Genomic DNA, 17,085 nt, shown 5'->3' on the forward strand with positions numbered 1-17,085 from the left:
ATTGAGTCCAACCATTCTCTAACTATCACAGTATCACCAAGGTTGGAAGAGACCTCATAGATCATCAAGTCCAACCCTTTACCACAGAGCTCAAGGCTAGACCATGGCACCAAGTGCCACGTCCAATCCTGCTTGAACAGCTCCAGGGACGGTGACTCCACCACCTCCCCGGGCAGCCCATTCCAGTGTCCAGTATCTAAGTCTGGTGCTAAACCATGTACCTCAGCATCACATCTCTGCATCTTGTGAACACCTCCAGGGATGTGGATTCAACCACCTCTCTGGGCAGCCTGTTCCAGTCTTTGAGAACCCTTTCAGTCATGAAGTTTCTTCTAATGCCCAATCGAAATTTGCAACTGGAGGCCGTTTCCTCTTCTCCTGTCACTTGTTACTAAGGGACCAACACCCACCTTGCTCCTTTTGCAAAGCTGTAGGGAGCCAGAAGGCCTCCCCTCAGCCTCCTGCAGGCTGAGCCCTCCCAGTTCCATCAGCTGATCTTCACAAGGCCTCAATGGCCTTCTTCTAGTGAGGGGCCCAAAACGTAACACATTGATGTACACAGAGGGGGGAAACAGAGGATGTCCACGAGAGAGCTTTTTCTGCCTAGGTCAGTGAAACACTGAGGAGCAAGCCCAAGGTTTATTTTCGGTGTGGAAGATAATCATCGCTGTCATCTAAATCAGCTTTCCTCTTTCCCAGGCGTTGTAGCAGGGAGTGCAAATTACACAAAGCTTCAGCATGGTTTTTTTTCCCCTGAAGTTAGCCAAGGGTGTCAGACTTTGGAAACACAGTTTATAAAACTCAGTATTATCTCTGGTTATGAAAACAGAGTGATTTTGGAGGAGTGTGAAGTACTAAGGTTAGGCAGGTGGGAAAACAATCACCACAAGTTTTGCAAGTGTCAGAAATTAAAAGAGAGTAGGTGAAGGAAGCCACTACCGTTCAGCAACGCTTCAGGCAGCCCCGGGTGGGCAGGCTCGGGAAGAGCAGCAGGCAGAGACACGGGAGGCCTGTCTCCTCCGGGCAGCGGCAGGCACCTGCGTGGCATGAGAGGCTGTGGCCATTGGCCTGCCGCCGCTTCCCGCCTCCTTTGAAAGCGGGAGAAGGGCGGGCGGCGGCAGCGGCGCCTCAGCAGTGGGGCGGCAGCGCTGGGCCGGAGCGGGAGGCCGCAGGTAATTCTCCGGCAGTTCAGCAGGGGGATGCTTTTTCACTCGGAGCTGCCTTCTTTCGTGGGGACTGAAAGCCAGTTTAGTTAACTCCAGTGAGTTTCACTCGGGTTTCTTCTTTGCTGATGTCAAGTGCCTGTGAAGTGGTCGAGTTAATCAAAGACGTCTAAGTTTGCAGCAGTGCTTATCTTGACAGCTTTGTGCTTTACAGTAGTGCTTTATTTGGGTTCAGCTTCTGCTGACTCGCTAAGGTAGGCTTGCCATGTCAACTGCTTCAGCTGTGGTTGTGGTAGCTGTGGTGAGTTACAAATATGTTCCTTGGCGTCCTAACTTCTCCAATAGCAGGGCAGTACTGTATGGTTTTGATTTGTGGTGCTTATGAAGTAGGAATGGAGAAACTTGTCCTGTGGGTTATCTTTTTGTCTGCTATAGTTGCCAGAAAATACTGATGGTAATGGTGACTCTATAAGGTAAGATCTTTTCTTGCTCTAAAACCCTTGGTGAGGGGAAAAGAAAAAAGTAAATGGATTAAAATAATGAGCTGGAAGCACAGGATTCCTATCACTGCTGCAATGCATCTAATCCTGAAATTGCAACAGTTTTGTCAGGTGTTCAGTGAGTGTATGCTGGTGAAGAATCTCTTTATGGATTGGTATTCAACATACACTTATCCCCAGTGCCTTTTATTCTTTCTTAGGATGGGAATAATGAATCACTCTGGATTGACTTCCTCTGTTTCGAGGCAGGGCTATGAACTAGCATGTTCATAGATAGAGAACAGCTGCTGTGAGATCCAGGGTATAGAATATAGTATTAGGCACATAGAGAAATAGTCTACAGGATTGCCTGCATTTACATGCCTCTTGAGGAAAAAGCAAGGAAGAATCATGATGAATTATAATCATAGGGGGTTATGGGACAGTTCAGGGTAAAATACCAATGTAGGTTTTCATATCTCTGCCTTTAAAACAGGTGTAACAAAGGCTACAAACACCTGTGAGCTCATTAGAACATGTGTGCTTGTATGGTTAACGAGTTCTGAAGCTACTTGGGCTGAGCACAGATTTATGGTTCTTTACCACATTTCTGCATAGGTATCTGCCATGGCTTGGCTGCACAAGTAGCCTGGTGTGTTGTTTTTTTTTCTCATTCATGCTACTGTCTACTCTCTCTAATTGTCAAGTGATCTTCAACTAGAAATTTCTATACAGTTCATGTTTCCCCCCAACAAACTCCATCTTGCAGCTGTAGTTTAGTCCTGTGGCAGAACTAACCAAGAGCCTGGTGGTAGCTGCCTTTGGCAACTGCCTGAGTGTCTCTTTGGAAACAGTCAGAATTTTAATGCACAGGCTGGCAGTGCTTGTTTATGGAATTCCTGTTTCAAATAATATCCCTGCTGATCTCACGAAAAGGGGTTGGGGGAAATGGTAATGAAAAAGCTGCTGGATGTGTTCCAGCTGAAGGGAACAGTAAATTTTCCCTCAGCATTCTTCTCTCCCTCCTCTCCTTTCTGCCTCCCTGTGAGGTGAGCAAGACTGACTTTTATACTGGGTTCTGCACAGAATTTTGTGTGTGAGAGAGAGGGTTTCTTTTTCCTATAAAAAAGTCATCATTCCACAGGTCTTAAGTTCTCTCCTTCATAAGTCTTTTATCTAGTGTGAAGTAACAGTCAAGAGATTTGCTTCTGATCCCTCTGCCAAGTTTTATGACTTCACAAATGTGCCACTTGCTTGCAAAAGTTTGTTGCTATGCAAGACTTGCACACAGTAGTTGGCAGATTAGCTTGTAGGAGACGATCTGTAACTACTCTTCACAGAAGCACCTCTGGGCTCACAGCAGCTTCATCACCAAGTTCCCTGCTTCTGCAGTGAGCCATTTGTGAGGATGGGCTTGTGCGGTTGGATGTGAAGTGCAGCCTTGAACATAATGAACTAAAGTACAATTGTTTTGCTCTTATCTCAGTCATTTGAAACACTGTCTCTACTTTTAAATGTATTTAAATTTAGAAAAATGCTGTAACTTTTCCCATCTTTCTTTTTAACTGTTCTCAAAAGAGCGGCCTTCTGCCTAGCATTTGCTGTATCAGTGTTTGCCTGTAAGTAGTTTTACCTTCGTTAATATTTCCACTCTCAAACTCTTGCTTCTTCAGTTGTTATCCTCTTTGTAAAACTTCTTAAAGCAAAACCAAGTTCTGCAGAGACTTTCATATAGTTGAGGGTACGCAGTTAAGCATATATATGTGTGTGTGTCTTTCTAGCCAGTTAAAAGCAAACGTCCTAGCTGTAGTATCTGTCGTGTTCTTCAGATTGCTCCGTTACTCAGTTAGAGGAACTGAGGAGGGCAGAAATCAAAGGAGGCAGTGGAGAATGCTGTGAGGTTCTAACAAATTTCTTTGCTTCAGTGCTGCAGGTGTGTATGTGCATTCACCTAGCAACAGGAACAGCAGTAGTCCAGCTGAATGGTTTATCTTGTTATAATATGCTAGCTGTTTATTTGTGTATTTCCCTCCCTGTGGGAGGGAAAACTTGGCATCCTGCCTGTACCAGTACTCTGCCACTGTCAGGTCAGAGTTCTCCCGTCCCACAGAACTGAGAGTGCAAAAAATGTTTCCACCCTGTGCTGGAATAAAGCAGATTCCCCCTTCCCTTCCCCCAGGCTTTTGTGGAAAAAAACAAAGTCCGAGCAAGGCAAGCAGAATAGCCAATAGCTGGGTGAAGGGGGCTCTCCCGGGGTGTGACAAACACGGGTCAGGTGCCTTCCTTGAATCCCCAGCTGCGGACCAGGCCTCTGCTTCGTGTGACTCTGTATGGCTGAAGCCCTGTGACGTTAAGGCAAGACAGGTGTACCACGGCCACAGCCGGTTTCAGCGGGGATGATCTGACACTTCCCACTCCCTGCCGATCCCAGGTTTGTCACGCTGGAAGCCTCCCCAGGGAACCTGGTTGCTGCATAATCATGAGGAATTTTTTTAAGACGAGGAGAAACCCTGACCTCTCCGCCCTCTGAAAGAGCCCCAAGCAGAGCCAGGTGCGGGTGAGGCCCATGAGAAGCAGGGGGTTTCAGTGACAGCCATCCTGCACTTGACAACAGTTTAGGGGCTGAATGCTTGGGCAAAACCGGGAAGCCTGCCGCGGCTCTCGGCTCTGGCCTGGTTGTGGGGGTGTAGCCACAGGCATTGCGCCGCTGCGACCGAGCGCAATGCTTATCTCTGAACAAGCGGTTGGTGGGTGCAGCGGAACCGCCGGTATCCCGTTTGGCGAGCGAACGGAGCCCTTCCCCCTGTGGTACGGGAGCGGCGTTCTGTGTTTGCAGAGGAGCAGGCAGCCTGTAGGCATGGCAGATGGGATCTGCGCAGAAGCTGCAGACGGGCGGCGGAGGTTAGGGGCCGTGGAAGAGCACGGAGCAGCTCCGCGTCGGCTGAGACCCTCGGTCCCCCGGAGGAGGCGCCGGGCACAGGCTCCCGGCCGGCGGGGCGGGCAGCGCGCGCGCAGAGGCCGGCTGCCGAGCCGGGAAAGGGGGGGGGGGGGGGGGGGGGGAAGGATTGAGCTGTGAGCGGGCGGGGCTGGGCCGCGCCGGCACCTTTAGCGGCGGGCGGGGGTTCCGTAGAGGTCCTGCCGGTTTTTCTAGCCTTGCCTCTGAATAGCAACAGCGCCGGGGGTGAGTCACCGTTCGGCAATGGAGTGGGCGGGTGCGTGTGTAAGAGAATGAATGATGTCAGGCAGGAGACTAGCTCCGGTGGCGAGCATGAGACTCGCGGTAAACACGGCAGCGGCAGCTCCGAGTGAGTGTTGCCCTCGTCGGTCCCCGCTCCGGAGCCGCCCTTCAGCAGGGCACCGCTTCCAGCTGCGGTACTGCTGAGGGATTGCTGCAGGCAGGAACCTCTCTGGGAAGTGTCGCCTCCGCTGACGCTCGTAAAGTCCGTCTCTTGCGCCGGGAAGGAGAAGAGGCTGAGAGAGGAGCAAACTGCAGGGGAAGGTAGAGATCGCGGTAAACTTTCTAGCTGCTTCTGCATGCTGCTGCCTCACTGCTGGGAGTGTCTGGCCAGAAGGAACTGCAAAGCCCAAACCCAAGAGCCCTGAGGCTCCAGAAGAGACTTCCAGCTGCCTTTAGAGGAACTGCCTGCAGTGAAAGCTTTTGTATATACAGCGGAGCTGGTAAGTTGGGAACGGCACAGGTGGATTAAAAGCATGGCATACCACTGATAAACACTTAGCCTCTTTCACAGAAGATCTCTGCATGTGATTTGGGCAAAGACTTGAAAGAGCAATCTTGTGCTTGAAGGCTCTTCGTTTCTGGGCTATGTATGTTTGACTTGTAAATTAGTTATAATTTTATTTTAAAGAGGTTTTTCTAATTAGTAAGGGCACCTGCTGTGTCGTTTTATTTTGCAAATATGTAATGCTTGAAATATTAGTTTGCTAGTAAAATTTTCTGTTGCTGAAGTGGGCAGTGTGTAATACCACATGAAGCAGTACCACGAACTTGGTTCTACAGGAAGGGTCATCAAAATGCCTGATTGCAGCTCAGGAAAAGAAAGGGTTACTCTAAGGATCATAACGGAGCAAGAGTGCGTAGTTGGAGGTTTTGTTTTGTTCTTCTGCTTTATTTGTTGTGAGATTTTTTTGTTTGTTGTTTGCTGTGTGTCTTGCTCCGCTGAAGCCACTCTTAAACTTCCTGAAGTGCAGCTAAGCTACACCTAGTGACGGAGTACTTTTCTATTAATGTGGTGTGGTTTCTGGCTTAAATTTATCTCAGAATCTTTGTGAAAAGTAGTTAATGCATGATCTTCAGGGAAGGTAGCTCCTAGAATAGTGTAGGCTAGCTGTTGTTCAGTTCAATCAGTTTCTAATCTTCTTGGTTTTTTGCAAGATCTTAGGAAAATATCTATCACCAAGCCACTTAACAGCTATTAATTTATGCATGATTAAGTAGGGGAGTGGTTCCATAGAGGTAGTAGCATAAACCCAGCAGGTGCACAGTAGTTTCTGAGACTGCAGGCTTTGCAGGAGTTTTGGTGATCGTTGTTAAAAGTTTTGAAATAAATGGTTTGCCAAAAAACACAAACTACTTCATATTTCATGTAATTGCTTATATATATATTATTTGACAGGGCAGATTTTTTGAGACTGCGTAGCCTTAGATACATTTTCTTCATGAAATGAATAACTTAAATGACCTAAGGCCTAATCTACTAGAAGGGTCAATGGACTACAACTTATTAAAAAATGAGATTTACGTTGCTCTTCAGTAAATGTTTATAATCCATATCTGACTGCAGAGAAACAAACGTGTCTCTATCCTTCAGAAAAATACTCTTTAAGTGTACCCTGTTGAGTCACAAGGGGTATTTGGACAAGTCAAAGTAGGCAGGGAGGTAGGGTGTGCTATTTAAGTAAAATTGTGAAGTGATGACAATAGTATGTGGATAGAAGCCCTTAATGAAAGTGATTTCTATACTGCCCTTGAAAGTGGACTGTCGACAGTAGAGAAATGAGGAATTGGAGGGCAAAGATTTTCTTTTTTTCTTTCTACTCTTAGGTTAGTAATATGAATCTAGAACGATTTTTATGTACCCTTAGATTGAAAATGTCAACGTGCCCATCAGGGCTCAATGGACTATATTTCTAGATCATAAAGGTGACTGTCATTTTTTAATCCTTAAAGGATTGTAGGGTTTAAACAATTCTGTTTTCATAACTAGTTTTGTTCTGATTTCAGAACTTAATGTTCTAAGTAAACATCATTATATCATGTGTGCAGTATTGTGAAAAACTTCCTATTTCCTTATCAGTTTTTAAACAACCAAACACAGCCCCCACACATGCCTCCCTGTCTCTGGGAGAGCTGAATAAGAGATTTAATCTCCAATATTTTTCAACTGAAAACCCAGAGAATTTGTTATTGACAGCATATAGCAAATAAAGCATGAAAAATGTAAAGATAATATATTAATTTTTTTACAATTAAAGATTGAAACTAGTGATAGATTTTAAAATGAGTTGTTGTTTTTAAGGGAATGTAGAAGATGGGTTTTGAAGTGATGGCTCATTATAGTTTAATCCCCTAGTAGAGAAATGGTTGTTGAAGATGCAGATATTTACATTACAACTGCATGACTCTCTTGTTTGGATTTTTAAAGTAGTTTTTATGGGTTCTTGGCCTACAGTGTTCTCTGATCCTGTTTGTGAGCAGTGGACAATACAGTTGCTGTGACACTTTAGTATGGATATGGTATTGCACAAGTCCGAACAGATGCTAGGAAGATTAATGTAACACTAGGTCCACTGTCTTCAGAGATCAGTCTGATGGGAGAACTGTTTGTACCATGGACACCGCTGTCCCCAAAGATGCTGTGGGCTCTAAGAATGTCAGTCATTCAGGCACCACTGTTCCAGTAGATGCTGAAGACCTTAAAAGCTATAGTGGGAAAGTTCATGTAACACAGTGCTGCCTTGTCCATTCTACACCTGTCTGAAAGATATTCCTTAGCTGTACTGAGTTAAACTGTTTTGGTGACTCTCCAGAATTCTAAGAACCACAGGTGTCTCCTATATTAGGACACTTGGTTGTCTTATTACTATTTCTCTACCACAGAATAGCTCTTGTGGGGGAATCTCTGAGACTGAGTGTAGTACTTCTTACCAGTACAGTTGGGTTTGGAAGTTTACTTCATACCTGTTGATACGAATTCTAATAGGCCTGAAATGGATGTGACAACTAAACCGGCTTCAGGAAAGTCTGTTAGTTACCCTCTAGCTAACGTATATGTAGTATCTGTAATACAAGGGGACTACTGTGCCTTGAGGTTGTGCTTGTGGTTGCTGAGTAAAACTTCCTGCCTTACTTTACTGGGTGTTAAACCCTTTGAGAATGTGCAGTGGCAAGTGGCCTCTTGCTGTTTGCAGTTTGATGACCTGAAAAAATATTTAAGTCTGGTCTGCTGTATGGATGAAGAAATTTAGTGTGTCGGAGTACCTGAAGCTCTTGAGTTGTTTCAAATAGAATGATTCTTAATAAAACAGTATCCAAGTCCAAATCTTTGAAGAAAATAATTACTGAGCATGGTTACTCAGGGGCAATTCATTGCATTCACTCTGAGAAAATAGTTTTGTAACAAAAAAATCACTTAGTATTTAACAACTTAAAAGTTAAAATCCCTTTTATTGGGTGTATAACCATGGAAAAGGAGAATATCCTGTTTACTTGAGGATAACTGACAAGAGAGTCTTACTTTCATTTACCTTCCCTGGTTTATATAACTGTCATGTTTAAGTTTCAAGGACATCCCATTTATTTGTTATAAACTTGAAACCCAAGTTGCTGCTGTCAGTGAAACTAAGGCTTCCAACGGGTGGGCTTTGCTGCCTCACGAAGCAATGTTTTGCTATTCTGTTCCTGGCATTTGGAGCACTTTCCTTGCTGCTCCCCTCTGTAATCTTCTGCTTCCTTTTCCCTGTAAGTACTCACATTTCCTTAGGCTGAATCTTGTTAGAATCCTGTGCCATGCAGTGAGCTTTACAGTAAGCTTTGCTGCGTTTTTATGTGCTTGTGATGCAAAATGGTGTTGCACACCTGCTGTTCCTTGAGAAAAGATGTTGTGTCTCCTGGGTGCAGCACTGAATGTTTTAGAAAGTTGCATCAGCTTAACATGCATGATTTGAGCTGAACTGATGCTGAGCAGTTCTGGGCACTTGTGCTTATGAGTGGCTAAGTTTAAAATTAATTAATTAAGGATTCTTTTTGATTTAGCAATAATCTGGAATCATAAATGGAGCATGTGGACTGAAATTCAATTTCATAGAAAAGATATAAATGTAACATATCTGAAACTAAATAGAAAGGTTTGGAGTATAAATAATTATGTAATAAGAATGTATCTTCAATGACAGTAATGTTACTTTGGTAGTGCAAGAGAAAGAGATGATCAAAGAAACTGAATGAAGAGGGCAAAACAAAACCAGGACGCTAAATGCATTTAAGCTGTTGATTGTAATTCACCGTATGAGAATTTACAAGTTGCCTGCAGCAGTTTGTAATCACAGGTTTTCAGACGCTCCCTGGGCAGCTGATAATGTTGCTAGTGAAACATGATGTTTGAGACACTGGTTTACCAGTAACTTGTCATAAACCAGTGTCTCATGTAGATTTATGTAACTTTCATTTGGGAAAGAAGGTCTTTTTGCTTAGCCCCTCTGATATCTTAGGCCTGGGTCCACTTTGCTGCTATTGTAAACCCTAGTGTTCCACGAATTAAGTTCAATCATGCTGGCATGTTTATTCAGTTTCCATCTTTATGCAAGTTCCTAAGGGCAAGGTGTCACCGTGAGCACTGGTGACTAGTAAAGCTTCACTTGGGTTTGCATTTGTGGAGTGTAGCTTAGAGGAGGACTTGGAGTGTTTTGGTTTGGTTGTGTGTTGGTTTTTATTTTAATTGTAGATCTCTGCTGTTCATGGCTTCAGTACTGGAGTTAAATTTGGGTGGTGTTTGTTGTATTTTGTTTTTTTCATCTTGGGTAACTGAAATATGTAGGAGTTTGTAACCTTGTCAGAGCACAGAAATAATGTCCAGCTTCAAAGAGCGAGCCTTGGACAGAGCCTGTCTAGAACCTGGATCTTGTAAGACCTACTTAAAGCTTTAAGATAAAGGTAATGATTTTCCTTTGTTGAAGTGTGTTTACAAGTGCTTAGGTATATGCTACCTTTCCAACATATCTTTAATAGAAGGCTTGCTGTTGAAAGTTTTTTATTAAGAAGCCAGCTGCTCTCACTGGTAGGCTTTTCCTGTTGAAATATGGTTTTGATTTCTTAGCTTTTGTCTTTTTAGAAAGTTTATTCTGCCTAGCCTCCCATGGTCTTAAGCCGTTGTGTGACAAGTCCTGAATGACTTCTCACAACTAGTTCCAGTGATTTGAAATGTACATAACAGTGACAAAATATTTACTTACGAACACACCCAAGTTCCTGCTTGTGTTCTCTCTAATTCTGGGCAGTTGGTTGGTATAGAAGATCTAAACGAGCAGTCTCCTTTTCCAGTTGACAGTTTGCTAAAGAGAAACAGCAGCAGAGAAGGTCATGCCTCATAGTCATTAATTCTTTCATATGGAGAGCACAGTATAACCCTGTCACTCCCTGCTAGTTCCGATACATTTCTACATTAATTACAGCTCTTCCAATTTATTTTTCTTTGCTTTGCCCACATCAACCTTATAAATGAGAAACAGCACTTGCTGTTTGTAGATACTTGAAGGGTGCCAAGTAGTGCTGCCTGTGTCATGGTTCAAGACTGAACACAGACTGTATTGAAGCAAACTGTTCCCATCGCTGCTGCTACCTCAAAAGGACATAGAAACTGAAATATTATTACCATGTTAACACCATTTAAAAACATGTTTAATGTACAATTCTGTCATATCATTCTCTGCCAGTTACTCTGGTTGAAATTAATGTATTAGAATTTCAACATAAACCCAAAAGCATTAAACTGAAATTTTGACAGCTCCTTTGGTTATTGCAGAGATAAATTAATTGCTGTGAATCTGCCTTTGATTAGTTTGTACTTAATGGTTTCTCTGGTAACTTACCTGTTTCAGAAGTGTAAAGAAACTATAAGTATGTTGCAGCTTAAAAAGTTAACTTGTGTTGCTTTTAGTTCCCTTTTTACTAGAAGCCTGATAAAATTTCTACCAAGGTTTGTATTTTTTCCTGTTTTCATAATACTGTACTAACTTGTCAGGATGCTGCATAAGAATTCTTAACAGTGCCATTCTCAGAAGCATGAACTTGTCCTAATTTCATTTCACTCTGATTTTCTGTATCATTTTGAATCTGTCATTTAGCAGGAGTTCATTCCTGCTTCCTAACACACCACCTTGGTCTTGTGGAGGGTCATTATGAATAATTTGGTCCTGCTTAATGTGCAGTAAGGCTGACTTCAGACACAGCTGCCGTTTTGGAAGAAGTGCAGATGCTTGGTTTGCTGTTTTTTCACAGATTATTTTGTTTCATTGCACATGTGTAGTTTGCATACAGCCACAGGGAGTCATTTTGGAAAAAATCAAAGCACCTTGCTGTGGAATATGTACCAGAAGGCTGAAGGTGGTCCTCCAAAGTCAACATGTTTCTTCTCTCCTGTGAGAGAGAGGGTTGAGTGAAATGGTCTTCAAGTCCTGTGTTTACTGTTAAAAGTGATCATGCATTAAAATAAAGAAACAACTATTCAGTGTTCTTCAAGAAATAAGTTAACTTCCATAATGGAGTTAAGCCTTGAGACTTAAAGGTTGTGGCATTTGGCTCTGAAGCAAGAAATATTAAAGACATTGTGCCCTCTAAGGTGCCATTAATAGGAATATAGCTTACTGAAGAGTTGGATGTTAGGGGCTTAAATGTCTGTCTGCTGCAGTGATTGTATGCTGAAATTGCAGACACTATGAACAATTGTTGTTTTATAGAATCAACCAGGTTGGAAGAGACCTCCAAGATCAGCCAGTGCAACCTAGCACCCAGCTCTAGCCAGTCAACTAGACCATGGCACCAAGTGTCTCATCCAGTCTTTTCTTGAGCACCTCCAGGTATGGTGACTCCACCACCTCCCTGGGCAGCCCATTCCAATGGCAAAATTAGCAGTCTTATACCATGAAATTTGGTACTGCATGTGCTCTATAGATGAAGGGCAAGCTTTATCCACTGAAGCTAGCTTTCTTTTTTTATTATTGTGATAATGTTCATTAGCTGCCACCATGCAGTTCTTAAAACAGCATAATCTTTCTATTTTCATGCACACAGACATAAGTATTGTGGTAAGTAGTCATTACTAATGTACAGAACAGCTAGTGTATGTAAAGTTAGGTAAAGTAATGTTATGATGGTTTGGGTGTTCCCTGCCCCCCCACACTTTAGGAATCACGCAGACTAGACTCAGCCAGCTCTGGAAATATGAATGAAGCTTATATTTACAGCTAGCACAATATACAAGTAGATATTTACAGTTATATGCAAGGTAAAAAGGTAATACTGAAACATAACTCCCGTCCCAGAAACCTGACTCCCCAGGAGGGGCTCTCAGCTGCCCCTTGACCTTCCCCCTACCCCTCTCAACCTTACCCCAGTCCCAAGGAACAAAAGAGGTTTGGCCAGGGGGGTTAGGAAGCAAAGTGGATTATTCCCAAAATGGAGGGTGAGGTTAGAGGGATGCAGCCCAGCCAGCAGCCCAAGTGAGAGTGATGTGCTGAGAGTCTTATCTATGTTTTGACTTACATTTTAATACATCTCAGCAAGGCTGTGAGTGAAGTAGACATTCTTTCCACAGCCTGCAATCTCATTCTTCTCACCAAAACATTCTAGCCTGCTTCAAACTGGCACAAATGTGTATGGTAAAAGTCAGTAGTGACTACTGACTTCTAAAAAGTTAGGATGATGGATGGGATACATCTTAGCTTATGATCCACAGACAAGGCATAATGCCTGTCAAATCACAAAGCTGAAGTAGTTGGACTAAACAAATGTTCAACTCGAAGAAAAATCTTAGTAATTACTTTTTTTTTTCCCTCTCCAAAAGCATTTTTAATTAATATGTAGGGTTTCTTTTTTTTGAAGCATAGGTCCCAGATTGCAGGCAGTTTACACTTTTCCTGTGTGTAGTGCTTTCTCTTGTGTGGCCAACTTGAATGTAGCTGCCCAGCTTCGTTTTACTGTGCAGGATGAATGTTCCCATAAACAGTTTGTTTGCTTCTTTTTCTTTATTTGGACATAGGGAAAGTTTGAAATAAACTCTTAAACGTCTTAGGGTTTGGGCTAAACTCTTTAGCTCTTACATGTGAGTAGCTCAGTACTGAATGACCAAAGTTCAAAATGGGACACTATTCACCCTCAGAGGCCTGGAATGTAGAGAAGGGTGGCAGGAAAGCAGGAGCTGTCTGTTCTATTGTGCCGCATTAGCAGCCAACACTGGAACTATGTTCTTTTACCGCACCCACAACTTCTTTTGAGTGTGCATGCATGTGTGCTTTCTTCTATTCTCCTGCTGCACCCTGTTTCAGTGAAATGGGACAGAAAGCTGTTAGCACTGTGGGCCTTTCTAGATCGTGTGTTTAAGGCAACACAGGTTAGTCAAAATTTGACTGTGATGAGTGTAATATGCAGAAAAAGTTGTTTGTCGAAGTCTGCATTGCAATTTTAAGGACACCTTTACACTTGGGCCTTACAATCTACTCAGGGAACCAGTCTATTGATTAATCTTCCATAACTTATTATGAAAATGATTCATTTCAATGGTTTGCATTGCTCAGCAGATGTTAGATTGATATTGCCTAACTTGTGATTTGGTTATATGGAACATGATAAATCCACTCTTGTATTTATGATGATGTTCTATAGTATTACCAATTAGAATCAGGTTAGAGGCCTTTCTCCTTTCATCAAAAAGGGATGTAAACTGCAGGGCACAGTATTTTTTTGTTGTTGTGTATTTGTCATAGTGTGATTCAGTGGAGTAAAAGTAAAATGTGTTGCTACTTAGCATGACCTCTTTTTTGTCTTGTCACTTATTAATGTTTTAAAATACTGTTTTCACACTTCATCATCTTTTAGCATGGGTCTTATAGATCTAGGATAGCTTGTAGATCAAGTTAAAGGGCAAAGGTAGTCTTTGCTTACCTTATTTGCAGAACACAAATCCTGCTTTCTAAAAGAGTTAAACTACAAAATTCTAACTCAAGCTGTATCTTATGCCAGAGCAGTGTTTTGCATTCCTTGTGAAGTAAGAACTTATTTTAGACAGTTTCTTTAAACTTTTGTAAGTGCATGCTATTAGAAGAGCTTGTGGCTATTTAAAAATCTCCAACAGGAAAAAACTCTTGACTTTTTAAAAGTCAGGAGTATTAGGAAGGGGGTGGTGGTGGTGTGATAAATTGGTTCTGGGGCTTAAGATAAATTCTTTCTGTGTTTTAAAATAGCAAAACCCGAACCAAAACGACCCACCCTATATATGGGTAACTTGCAATCCACTATCTTTATTTATACAGAAATATAGTGTAGATAACTGTACTTAATGCAGTTTAAATGAACATTGACCTGCAATATGAGTTAAAACTGCAGGGCCTAGATTGTTTGCATGCACTATCTCTATTGCTCCTGCAATGAAGGGAGTGGAGCAGCTTCACATGGGTGGAATTTGGTACTTAGACTTCTGCTTCTAGTTAAATAAGAGATGCCCTCCTGGGTGGCAGCAAATGTGATGATAACCAGCCCCACCTTAGTATCATATAAAGTAGTTTTAAGAGATTGCATGAGCCAGGATGACTGTAGAATGTTTCAGGACATCTTGCTCTGCCCCAGCTGTCGTTAACATTTTAGTACAGCTTGGATATTAGAATGTAGCTTAATGTCTTATTTTCTTCTTGATTACTTTGTGTTACTCTGGAGGGTTCTTGACTCTCTCCTTTGCAGTCATGTAATTGCTACCGTGAGGGTGTTTCTTAGTACACCATGCCTGTCATGCAAGGCATGGTGTTTGTGTTTTATATTATCCCTGTATTGTGAGAAATAGTGTCATCTTCAATTATGGAATAATGAAGTTGACTATCAAGTGAATTTGACATGCCTGACCTTTTAAATTGAGTCCCCATGACACCTCCCTTCATGCTGGCTGCTGTCTTTCTAGAAAAAATGTGAGTTCTTAGGGTTGTATTTATGCCACTGATAATTAGATACACTGTCCTACTCCTGGCTAGATGATATTCTCTCTTAGAGTATTTGAGAGCAGGGGCATGTGTGGTAGCTCTAGCTGCAGAATGGCCATGTAGCAGCAGTTCTTGGAACAGCCAATTTAAAGAGGCTAGATTCTGCAAGCCCTTGTGCTGGCTTGTGTTTAGCTAAGTAGGTGCCTTAACAAGTGGCCCGGAGTGTCCTAATGCTGTGTTGATGAAAGCTCTTGAAATCCAAGCCACCATAAGGTCCAACTTTCAAGTTCTGCTCCAGAGGATTATTCCATAGTATGTGAGTTTACCCTGAGGTTAGAAGTCACTTCTAAAGCCCCTACATGGACTGTCCTTGGTGATACATGCAAATCTCCTCTGGCATAGTTGGCATTTTTGAGGAAGATCCATTCAGGAGTATAGCAGAAAGAGATACATAATCATAGAATCATAGAATCATAGAATCAACCAGGTTGGAAGAGACCTCCAAGATCATCGAGTCCAACCTAGCACCCAGCCCTAGCCAGTCAACTAGACCATGGCACTGAGTGCCTCATCCAGTCTTTTCTGGAAGACCTTTGTCAGATGTCCTTTGTCATGAGAAAACATCAGTTGGTAGACCAGAATAATTTTTTACTCAGTTTTGCTGAGTTCTGTGTTCTTTTAAAACCGATCACACAATTTCCAGTTGAACACTTAGTTCTTTCCTTAGCTGTCTGCAACTGGTCACGTGGATGGAGTTGATTCACCACTTATTTACTGTACACCATGGTTACCTAGCACACATTCACAACATCAGTAGTCTTAGAGACTGTCTAGAGATGAAACCGACTTTCTCTTAATTCTGCCTGCTGCAGTTCTGGCTGCTGCGGTGTGTTTTGGGGGGACAGTTAATAGAATCTGTTTGTCACTTTATAGTTAGTCTTTCCACGTTTCATCTAGTCTGACACCTCTTTCTGTGCTTCCTTTCCCACATCGCTGTATGGAGTAACACATACCTCACTTGACATGGAGTAAGAGTTCTTTAATGTGCTTTTTGGATCTTTCTGTAAAATCTTTTCTATTTAGAAAGCACTTTTAGAGCTCGAGGCCCTCACATACATTTATAAATAAGAAGTATGACATGCATTAGCAAATCTTTCCCAATGGCTTTTCTGAAGCATCCTGTTTGATCACGTGCTGCTTTCTGCACCCCTTCCTCTGCTGAAGGTTCTCATGGGCAGTGAGACAAATGTCAGGAAATGAACTTGCGTGCCATCTTCTGTGTTTTACCGTGGAAACAGTATCATCACTCAAAATTTGAAGTGACAGCAGTGTAACTATTCACGTTTTTGAACAAAGAAATTGAAAATAAACAGTTCAGCTACAGCACAGTGAGCAACTGATACAAGTGCTGTTTTGCAGGCAGTTTGGTTGGTCAGTGTGTATTTCTCCATCACATTCCTGCTTGTTTACCTTAATCATTTACTTCCCCATGCTTCTAAAGATAACAGGTGCAGTGATGCCTAGGGGCCTTCCTTGGCATAGCAGGTAGCTTAGAGAGTTGAAAGTTACTGCCTGAGTTAAATGGTACAGTCTATGGGAAAAACATTCTATGTGGGTTCAGAGTAAGTTCAGTATTTCCACACCAGATTTTACCACTTTGTAGCATCAGATCAATATAACTCCAGTAATTAGAGTAATATTTCCTTTTTATCATTGTAGCCCTACTATGTGTGCAAGATTACAGAGCAGCGGTAATGCTACAATGAGAGGAGAATGCTACATGCTGCTAATTAGCAGCTGCTAATGCTACAGTGAGAGATGTAATGACTTTTCTAGGAGCAGTGCTGAAGATGGTACTTAGCTGTTTTCTTTGCAGGAATAGTTTTAATTGTGCAAGTTTAGGAATAGACATTTGAGCTGAGCATCACTAACTTTGTTCTTCAAATCCTTTCTGATGAACATGGTTCTTTAAATATTTTCTGAAGACCTTAAAGCAATAAACTACTTGGGTCATTAGGTGAGAAGGAAAATAAGGGGTTGTAGTGAACAGCAAAAGCCTCTATGCTGAGCCCGAGAAGCTTGGCATAAAAAGAGAAGTGAAGAAGGAAGTGTTGAGGTACATAGTACTAAAGTGTTTAGTATTTAAAGCTAAACAGTGTCGTCTTCCATGAGTAATTAAATAATACAAGAAGGAAATGTTTTTTTATTGTCAGCATAATGTGGAAAGTATTTTCTTCTATTAA

The 17,085-nt window shown here is 42.3% G+C and overlaps 1 protein-coding gene across 3 annotated transcripts in view; it reads left to right on the top strand.

Moving 5' to 3' along the window:
* Positions 1–1,014: 1,014 nt before the first annotated feature.
* The window catches only part of SGMS2 (sphingomyelin synthase 2), a 35,221-nt gene continuing 19,150 nt past the window's right edge, over positions 1,015–17,085 (top strand). The window contains exon 1 of one of the 3 annotated variants that reach the window (XM_064148458.1): positions 1,015–1,172. The gene's annotated coding sequence lies outside the window, so the exon portion shown is untranslated. Of the gene's footprint in view, positions 1,173–1,238; positions 1,262–4,801; positions 5,321–17,085 lie in introns of those variants that run through there. The other 2 variants (XM_064148460.1, XM_064148459.1) reach the window with 2 other exon arrangements.

The sequence above is a fragment of the Pogoniulus pusillus genome, chromosome 9 (genome assembly GCF_015220805.1).
Source record: "Pogoniulus pusillus isolate bPogPus1 chromosome 9, bPogPus1.pri, whole genome shotgun sequence".
Classification (NCBI taxonomy): domain Eukaryota; kingdom Metazoa; phylum Chordata; class Aves; order Piciformes; family Lybiidae; genus Pogoniulus; species Pogoniulus pusillus.